The following is an 8053-nucleotide window of genomic DNA, read 5'->3' as shown; positions in this document are numbered from 1 at the left end:
AATGCAGTCATTCACCAATAGTTACATTTGGATTATCTGGGGGGGTAGTCAAATCCAAATTCTTTGAATAGCCCGGGCTTGCTGCCACCTTGCTGCCTCTACCTGGAGTATAGCTTGTGTCAGAGGTCTGCGTGACCTGCTGTCCCGTCTGATCTGGAGTGTCACTCACAGGTGGCCTCTCCTGGCCATGTAGTAAAACCTCTACCCTCTTGTCCCAGCCCTATAATTCCCAACTCACATTTCCTTAGCCCTGTGACTGCTTATTATTTAGCATGTCTTTGCCAAACTCCTCCACTTGGTGCAAACTCCACGTGGTGGAGACGTTTGCTTGATGTATCACTACTCTAGACATCACACCTTGTTTAGTGCAGGAGTTCACAAGACATTTGCAGGATGATGAGTTATGTCTGCTTATGGAAATCTTATCATGGATGATGGTGTCTATTGCCTGAAGAGGTGCTGAGAACAACTATGAAGTAATGAAAGCATCTCCATGGAAGGGGCAATGTGGAGGGGGGTTTGAATTGAACCCCAGGATTTCTTGAAGAGCAGCTTCAGTAGGCGCTGCCAAAGTTATTCTAGGCAGAGCAGAGACCCTGTTATCCGGGCTGCAACACCAAGGGCCTGGTTGCTGATGCAGAGTTGAAGCGGAAGAACCAGGAAGCCTTTTTCCTGACTTTGGCTACTGTAACTTTATGGGCATCAAGTTTTTAGTCTCAAAAATGTGAAAATTCTCTTTCTGTCACCACGCAGTGATGCATGGAGGTGAGAGGATATATGTGAATGAGGTTCAGTTTTGAACATCAGGGAGGACTTGGAATGGTGAAGTGTTATTGTTGTCTGCCCAGCTCTAACTTATCCCACTCACCCCTCTGCCTGAGACCCCTTTTGGGCTCGACTACATTTACTGTGACCAGGAGGGAGTCCAGGAAGTTGTCCGCAAAGATGGTGCCTGCAGAAAAGGAAGTGCTGAGGAGCAGATTGCTTTCCTTTGGGTTCCCTCCCAGCTCACCAAGCTGTTTGGCAAAGTGGATGTCGGAAGGATTTTCTGCAAGGCAGAGAGCAAAGAGGACACACAAATAGAGAGGTTTAAGAATACAAGGAACTCAGGATCCCGGCACTGTGGTTTACTGGCTAAAGTCCTCGCCTTGAACACACCAGGATCCCATATGGGTACTGGTCCTAATCCTGGCAGCCCTACTTCTCATCTAGCTCCCTGCTTGTGACCTGGGAAAGTAGTTGAGGACAGCCCAAAGCTTTGGGACCCTGCACCCACAAGGGAGACCTGGAAGAAACTCCTGGATCCTGGCTTCAGATCAGCACAGCTCCGACTGTTGTGGTCACTTGGGCAGTGAATCATCAGACGGAAGATCTGTCTCTCTGTCTCTTCCCCTCTCTCTATATCTGACTTTTAAATAAAAAGAAATAAATGTTTACCAAAAAAAAGAATACAAGGAACTCCACAAAAGGTAGGCTGGGGTGATCCCCTGGTCAATGGGTGGGGCCTCCTTTGGGGTGTCTGTGAACTTGACCCCCATTTGAGGGCATTTTTCTCTTCTTCATGCATCTCCCGCCCTTGAAGACATGTCTCCTGTCTGGCATCCTTCCGTCCCCACAGGGACAGTTTTCTACCTTGGCTCCAAGTTGCTGCAGACTGGTTTCCTGGGTGCCCCTTTGCTGTAAGGATGCTTTCAATATTTTGTGTGAAAACTGAATAAAATGATGAAGCTTTTTTGGTGCAGAATCTTTGAAATTCAGGCACATTTTGCTGTTGTTGTTGTTGGTTTTTTTTTTTTTATTGTTAGTAACATTGTATTATGTGAAACAGTTTTATAGGTACTGGGATTCCCCCCACCCCTCCCACAACCCTCCATCCATGATGGATTCCTCCACCTTGCTGCATAACCACAGTTCAAGTTCAGTTGAGATTCCTTCGTTGCAAGCATATACCCAGCATAGAGTCCAGCATCCTATTGTCCAGACAAGCCCAGTGGCCACTTGGGGCGACCCTCCCTGGTCTGAGGGCAGAGCTAGCAGAGTAAAATCCCGGTCAGTTAAAAGCTCCAACAAAACATTAGCAACAATATACAGTGTCATGGAATTAATTGACATAGTACTGAGTAGACAATATGTTAGAAATAACGCAAGTTCAATTTTTCAAAACACATGGGTTGAGACAGTATCAATGACAGGTTCAAAAACAGACAGACAAACAAGCAGAAAGCAAAAAAAAAAAAAAGAAAAGAAAAATTATACAGGTTAGATTAAAGCAAACATGTGGTATCTAACCTTTAGGGATTCACTCATTTCCCTTAGCATTATAGTTTCCAGTTGGGCCCATTTAGCCACAAAGAACTGCATTTTGGTTTTTTTTAATAGCTGAGTAGTATTCCATGGAGTAGATGAACCAAAGCTTTCTTATCCAATCTTCTGCTGTTGGGCATTTCGGTTGCTTCCATGTTTTTGCAATTACTGATTGTGCTGCTATGAACATAGGGATGCATGTTGGTTTGTCGTGAAACAGGTGCTTTGGATATATTCCTAGGAGTGCTATTGCTGGATCATATGGTATGCAGATTTTGAGTTGTTTAAGCGTTCTCCATACTGCTTTCCATAAAGGTTGTACTAACCTGCAGCTCCACCAGCAGTGGAGTAGGGTTCCCTTTTCCCCACATCCTCGCCAACAAGTGTCGTTGGTCTTCTTTTTTATGTGGGCCAATCTTACTCGTGTTAGGTGGTACCTCATCGATGTCTTAATTTAGATTACCCTTATTGCCAGGGAGCTGGAGCATTTTTTCATATGTTTGTAAACATATGTTGTTTTGTTTTTTCAGAGCATACGAGGGCAAAAGGCACATACAAGGAACCTATAGTCATCCCAGCTTAGTCTTCTCACAACACAATGCCTTGGATGGCCCCGGGTCTGCTGGAATTCCTGGAATTTCTTGAATTCAGATTGAGCTGGAGTTGTACTGTGAACCACCTCGCCATCTTGTGACAACTCCAACTCTGACTCATTCTACTTACAGTGGGACCTGGAAGTCCACCTATCTAGCCAGTTCTCAGACTCTACTGATGCTGCTGATTCATGCTCCACCTTTACAGTAGCCAGGGCTTACAGAATCATGCTAACTGAGGCCACAACAATGACAGCCAAATTGTCCATGTCTTTCACCTGTCTGTCTCCAGGCTGCAACTATCACCCCCAAAGGTGGTCTCTGCAGTGAACACATCTGATCATTGGCAGAAGTGAGATTGGAGGCACTGGCTGCTGCCTTCCTGAACTACTGCTTCAAAAATATTTGTCCAGGAAGAGAATAGCACCCAGCACCGGGCGGCAGACATTTGTTCTGCCCTCTGGAGCTGATAGTAAAGCGTGCTTACTGCTCATCATGTAAGATTGTGGTTCTCTAAACTCAGGTTCCTTTTCTATCAACACTTGGTATGGTTGTCTCTTTGCTCTTCTCCGCATTGCCCTGTGGGAAATAAGGTTTGAGCAATTAGCACGACAATGAAGATGCTCTGGCTACTCTCAGATGCGGGTTTTGCTTTGCTTTGTTTTCTGGCTAGGATCCAGGAGACTTGTGGATAACTTCTTGGTTTGCAAGAAGGATGAAGATGCCATCGGTTCACAGATCTTGCCGTTATAGTCCTTGATTATACAGATCAAACAAACCCACTGGACAGAAAGCTCAGAATACATTCTTTAATGAGAATGGATTATTCCTTAATCCATGAAACTGTTCCTTAATAAATTTGGGGGAAGTGACACAACCTTTTTTTTTTCCCCCAAGTACAACAGTATTACTGATAAAAGATGAGCAAGATGGGACTAATACCAACCCACCTCTCCTGTATACTCAAGCTTTTTAATCCATGTGTCACCAATTTTCAACATGCATGAAACTTTGTCCAAATGTCGCTGTGGCATCCTACACCAGTGGCCTCAGCTTTGCTAGCTATTTTCCTGTTGGCCTTGGAATGTTCTCTGCCCAAATGCTGGCAATCAGGCCTACAGCTGTCATGTTTGTATGACCCTTTCCAGCCAGCGAAAGAACAAGAAATTGAACTAAGTGGCAGGTGATTTGTCAGGCAAATTCAAACAAAGATTTCCTGGTACATATAGTCTGGTTGAACTGAGATCTGCAGTCCTGAGAGAGTGATTGGGTGCTCCTGTGGGTCAGCAAGGCAGTTACCTGATTTGCTTATAATCACTCTAACGGACAACCTGTTTCTACTTAATGTGCTCAGTGTGTATATATACCTCAGAACTTAGAGATGACCCAAAATGGAAGAAAAAAAAATAAAAGTATTACAATAGGCTGGCAGGTTCTGGTCATAATCCAGGGGTCTCAGATGCTTCAGATAAATCTTCGGAACCTTTGGTCCAGAATGAGAGCAATGACTCTAGGGTCCCACCTGCTACAATGTCACCCCAAGCTCACGTGGCACTGGGACCTTGTGATTCCTCTCCAACTGCCCCCCTGATTTGTTTCTAAGACCAAGAGATCTGTTTATCTATTGTCCTATACATCACACTCAGCTCAGTCTCTGTCAAGCATTTTGCTGTATTACAACTCCCAGGACCAGCTGTAGAGACTGATTTTGGGTTGGTTCAATCTGGCAGGGCGAGTGAGGGTGGAAACGTTCTGTTCTACAGTAACTTTCTTCTTTTCTTCAATGATGTAGACAAGTTCCACATGCAACAATGCAAAAGCAAAGGAACTTTGTTGCTAGCTCGAGCTAGGGTCCATGCCTCATCCAGCACAGTGGAGTCTTGACAAGAACCCCGCTTGTCTCTTGCGGACTGTTTTTATTCCCTCCTAGTCACATATGACACGTATCCAGCGTGCAATTCTTATCTTGGTACTGGTGTTGGCCACATTCCATTTGTGGATGTGCGGATGCCCCTGATTGGCCCATCTCCAAGGTCAATTCCCCCTGCCCACTCCATCACTCTGATGAAAATGAAACTTTGAAGTGAAGTGAAACTTAGGTCTACTCCCTAACCTTAGGCCCATCATGGCGTCAGTCCTGTTCTTTATGCAGCAAACCCAAACAATGATTACAGAAGCCCAATATAGTGATTATGCGAGCAGTTGAGAAATTCCCTTACCGCTGCTGTTGTTAAGAGTAAATCCCTGCCACCCAGCCTTGCATCCTCAACTCCACATCAGTAGTGAGGTCTCTTAAAGGCCCACTAACATGACCCCTCATTGCATACTGGGTAACTTTCCTTGTATCCCCTGCAGAGCTTCCTGCTTCTAGAATTGCTGCAGTCCAAGGAAGCTGAATGTTTGTAAGGGATTGGCAAAAGAGAACAGCGTATTCTGTTATTGCTCACAGGAGTGTTTCCATTTTAGAGGAGCACCACTCAAAGCTGGGATTGAGATGATGCAATGAGATACCCGGGACAAAAAATGTAAAGGTTTCCCAGGCGAGCATGTCCTGAAAGTCAGCCTTGCAGGCTTCACAGTCTTCCAACAGCTCTTCCTAGACTTGACTAAAAGCCCCAGGATGGATGGATAAATCAGTCTAGGGAAATCCCATCAGTCTTCAGGTCCACATCCCCTCCTGCTGCCTGTGACTGAGTCAGTTGTTTGTCCTCCTTCTTCTGATAACTGGAAAGTAGCAAAGGAAGATCTCATTTCTAACCTCAACCCTCAGAGGTGTCAGGCTTGGCCCACTCATCAGGGAAGGGCCTAGATCAGCCCCAGCGCTAGGGCTCCATTCGTGTTCCTCTGTCCTTTGACTACACTCTAGAAAGAACCTGGGGACATCAGTTATGCTTCAGAAATATTTCCCTCTGAAATTTGGATCTTGAAACATCACTTACTCAGTTTAATGATGATTGGGATTCTTCGGTATTTTGGTCTCATTAAATCTTCAGTAAAGATAGTTGAGGTCCAATCTGTAGGCGATACAGAAAAGTCAAGGAGAAAACAAGATGATAAATGCCAGCAAATTAGCTTGCAGAACCTGACAAGGACATTAAGAGAACATGATAACTTGTTGCTTTATTTTAGCACAGTTCTCTCATTTCCAAACCAAAATATATAGATTATAATCATTCCTCGGTCCTTTGTGGAGAACATTGACAAGATGTCCAAGCTCCCCAAATTCAATGAGGTTCAAGTCCCTGATGCACATTCTTCTAGATGGCTTAAATCTCTAGATTTCTTATAAAAACTAACACAACTGAAATACTGTATTGTTAAGGAAGCAATGACCAAAAAAACCCACATCCTGTGCGTGTTCAGTGCAGGCCTGAGTATTTTTTCAAGTGTGGTTGGTGGGAATTGGTTATGTGATTGTAGAACCTGTTGATACAGAAGACTGGTGGTTATCTGAATTTCCTGAGCGTCTCCTTTTGAGCAGTGGTGAGAGAAGGGTCAGAGTGGGTGTGTGCAAACACCTGTTGGCCAAACTGCCCTTTCCATGAATGAGAGCAGCGGCTGAGCCCTCTCTCAAGGGCTGCTTGTTGACATCTTACCCAAGATGTGATTCTTCCCCTAGCAGCAGTAGCACTGAATAACCACTCAGTCCAGCAGGGACTCCTACTACATCAGTCTGCTTCCAGAATGCCTAGGAAATGGACTCAATCAGCAGCAGTGTTCTGCAAGTACACTTGAACCACTGCTTCCGCTACTTTGTGTCACCTGGCTGAGCTCTGGGGATGCTCTCTGGCCTGCAGTGTTGCTTATGGCTGTTTTCCTCCGGAGAAGTGGCTGCTTCCTGCTCTGGTAAAATGACATCTACCTGTGAGGCCTTGGGGAGGCCTTTTCCTCCTGCTTCAGATGTGTCATATTCATCCATGTAAGGGCTGAAGCACCACCCTGGCCTCACACATGGCTTTGTCATACAGTGACCTGCTTCAAAAATAAGCCTGATACCAGGGTTGGCTCTCTGCATTATACTAAAACTGTAGAGGGCAGAGAGAGATGGGAAGCTAGGCTGCACTTTAGCACAAGTTATCTTCGTGGGAGTTATGCTGTCAACTATTGGCTGCTGACCAATACCAGGGGACAGGGTGACAATACCAGGAAGGTTCAACATGTGTTAGCAATTAAGACTCTTTTCTTGCTTTGGAACAAAAGGAAATACTTGGAGGGGCCTTAGTTTGCTAATCTAGGTAATTGGTAGGGGAAGGCAGAGTAGGAGGGGAAGTAAAAGGAGGTGAGTGACATAGGAAAGCCACGCAGCCACAGACAAAAGTGGAGATGATGAGGCATTCAGGCAAGGAAGTGGAGATGGGGCAAGAGGAAATCCAAAGGGATATGTCAGGTGTTTTTTTTTTTTTTTTCCCAGAAGGAGTGCTATATGTTATAATATTTAGCACCTCTTCATCTTTCCAAGAGGTGCAAGGATAGTTCAAAAAGTTCATGGACAACGTGTATCTTGAAAAAAGAAAATGCTGTATGGGTTTCAAGCTGTTTCTGCACCAAAACAAATGTATCTCTTCATTCCATTTTCCATGAGATCTTGATGTGCTCTGTGCTCAGCGAAAGAGCCACATGTTAGTGCAGGATAGAACTGAATGTATTTCTAATACCCACGAAAAATTCCTGAGTCGTGGAGCTAGGTTAACTCCATGTGAAGAGCCCAGGGCATTCGGTTCTTGGTAGAGCCAGCAGCTGCCCCTAAAGTCTGATTCAAAACTTTCAAGATTGAGCACATTACCACAGCTGTTTAATAAGGAGTGATACCTTGTGCTCGGTTTGGCAGCACATATACTAAAATTGGAACAATACAGAGAAGATGAGCATGGATCCTGCTCAAGGATGATACGCAAATTCATGAAACGTTCCATATTTTAAAAAAGAATAATAAGGAGTGATATCTTGATGCCTACATGAGCTATTCATCAGGAAATCCCACTCTTGATGGGATGTGCATATGTGGGTTATTTTTCCTGTTAAGAAGTCTCTAAGTTTGGGGGGAATTTGACCCCTAGAACTGTGCCAGATGCTCTCTCTGCTTGAGCTTGAGCCCTTCACCTTTCCCGGTCTCCCATGTCTCTCTTTCCCTCTTTCCCTTGCTTTGTTTTACCCAC

The 8053-nt window shown here is 44.8% G+C and overlaps 1 non-coding gene across 1 annotated transcript; it reads left to right on the top strand.

Annotated features, from left to right (window-relative positions):
- The first annotated feature begins 7709 nt into the window (after positions 1-7709).
- Positions 7710-7816, top strand: LOC121150036. The gene has a single exon (XR_005882921.1). It is a non-coding gene; the product is annotated as a U6 spliceosomal RNA (small nuclear RNA).
- The last annotated feature ends 237 nt before the right edge of the window (positions 7817-8053 follow it).

This window comes from Ochotona curzoniae, unplaced genomic scaffold, assembly GCF_017591425.1.
Source record: "Ochotona curzoniae isolate NIBS_2020 unplaced genomic scaffold, NIBS_Ocur_1.0 contig_1976, whole genome shotgun sequence".
Lineage (NCBI taxonomy): Eukaryota > Metazoa > Chordata > Mammalia > Lagomorpha > Ochotonidae > Ochotona > Ochotona curzoniae.
Note: the sequence above shows the minus strand (reverse complement) of the source record. Positions and strands in the feature narration are given on the sequence as shown.